This window comes from Coptis chinensis, chromosome 3 (assembly GCF_015680905.1).
Source record: "Coptis chinensis isolate HL-2020 chromosome 3, ASM1568090v1, whole genome shotgun sequence".
Classification (NCBI taxonomy): domain Eukaryota; kingdom Viridiplantae; phylum Streptophyta; class Magnoliopsida; order Ranunculales; family Ranunculaceae; genus Coptis; species Coptis chinensis.
The window spans coordinates 70,918,047-70,920,122 of NC_141458.1; the positions used below are offsets into that span (position 1 = coordinate 70,918,047).

A 2,076-nucleotide genomic window follows, 5' to 3' on the forward strand; every position below is an offset into this window, starting at 1 on the left:
TCAAAAGCCAGTAGGGGTTTGTAAATTTTATTTCTTAGTTTAAAGATATATGATTGACATTTGACTGTACTAAGTTACTAACTTAAAGCACAAGTAGGAGTCGCCAGTTGGTGAAATGCAAGCTAAGAGAAAGATGTGTGTATCATCTTCACGGCCATATTTTGGTTTTAATTATAATCACATAGGAAATTAAAGGTAACATACCTCTTCAGCAAACACATCAAAAGGCTTCTGCCCATCCGAAACCATTCCATAAGCATGGTACCCAAACCCCTCATCCCCCCCCCCCCCAGCATAGCAAAGTTGTATACCATTTAACTCGCCACAGAAGTCGTTTAGATGATCATGGCCATTGAAAATGGCTTTAACATCGCCTGCTTCTAACAATGTTGCAAAGAATCCCGAGTTGATGGAAGTCGAACTAATGCCCTAACTTCTTGTTTCACACCTGTGAAGTTTGTTGAATCAAGACTAGCATATTCTAGAAGTGGGATGTGGAACAAGAATGCAAATTTTACGTCAAATACATGTTTCTAAACTGAATATAACGTTAAGTAGAATTGTGGATCATAACATGAGTAAACAAAATGAAATAGAATGCTCCCATCTGAGTGTTTTATCAAAAATCTTGTGCACAAAACAGAAGCTTCTGTAGAAATACCAACCCCCCCCCCCCCCGGCATTTGTATTGGAAAGTTAATTATACAACAGATGTAAGAGTTCTAAATTTCAATTTTTAAACTGATTAGAAATGCCTCAGGGTTGCTAATTAGTAAAAAATCACTTGCGAAAATACAAAGTTTATAATTACTTGGCAGTGTGGGAAGGCAAAAATCTAAAAAACAAGACCAAGGAAAAAGTCACCGAGAGAAACTACAAGAACAGAGACGCAAATAAGGAAATAACAATATTCAGAAACTTCCCTTGAGAATTTCTAAGAAGTTTGTTTCTCCTCAGCAGCAGCTTCGAATGTTTCCCCTGGTACAAGATCTGGGACATCATCATCGTCATCCTCCTCTTGTGGTGTTGCACCTGCAGCTGCACCAGGTGCCTTCTCCTGAAATTGTTTAGCAAGCCTCGTCAGGTTGTCCAAGTTATCCGGTCCCAATTGGTTGATGATCCCAGGGAGAATATCCTGCAGTTTCTTTGTCTGAGGAGTTCCAGTAACAACCCAAGTGTTTGCAACAATTGAAGCTTGAACTTTTGGATTATGAAACTAGATGACTGTGTCATCCTTAAAAATGTTGACTTCCTCAATGGCTGGGATGACATTGGCACCTAGTCTTTTAAGAGTGCTCTGGAGCCTTTTATCATCAGTGGTTGTGGTCTTGTGGACGACCTTCTTCTTTCTTCTCATGCTACCCTTGCCACCAGTGTGGACTGCGCCAGCCATTTTCATAAGCTTTCCCACATTCATCTTGAAAAGATAGGGTTTTAGAAAACAAAGGGGAGGTTTTGGATGCGGCAAGCACCAGTAAAAAATCACTTGAGGGTTTAGTTCAGGATTGTTTTTCTGAAAGAAAATCACTCAAGGATTAAGCAATGGTAACTTTGTAATTTCAAAGGATGAAATTATGCAATATAATTGGAAGAAAACAGGAAAAAAAATCACCAAAATTCATTGTAAAAAATTCACCCTAATAAAACTCGAAACGAATTAAAGGCAATAGTGATAGGGTTGAAGAAATTGAGACAGAGATGCATAGCTTGATCGATCCAATTCTAAGGCTTCCACTTAAATCAGAGAAAACCAAAACGAAAATTCAAAGATTCAAACAGATAAAAATCAAAATTTAGGAGAAAATGAAGTACTTTTTTCTCCATTCTGAGATGTTAGAGAAGGTTCATCAAATATGAGTTAGGTTTGAATAAGAATTCAGATTGGCGAACCTACGGTTTCCACTTGAATTTGACAAAACCAAAGCGAAATCAAATTTGGGAGAAAGTAAAGGAAGCACCTTTTCTCCATGCACAGAGGAGATGGAAGAGAAGTTTTACCAATAGTGGCGTGACTGCAATTTCCTCCATTGTTACTCAATTTTTTGACTGTGTTTGTTAAATTTTAACTGGAAAGGA

The 2,076-nt window shown here is 38.0% G+C and overlaps 1 pseudogene; it reads right to left on the bottom strand.

The window, feature by feature from the left end:
• Nucleotides 1–783: 783 nt before the first annotated feature.
• LOC147510633 (nascent polypeptide-associated complex subunit beta pseudogene) lies at nucleotides 784–1,460 on the bottom strand (annotated as a pseudogene).
• Between the last annotated feature and the right edge of the window lie 616 nt (nucleotides 1,461–2,076).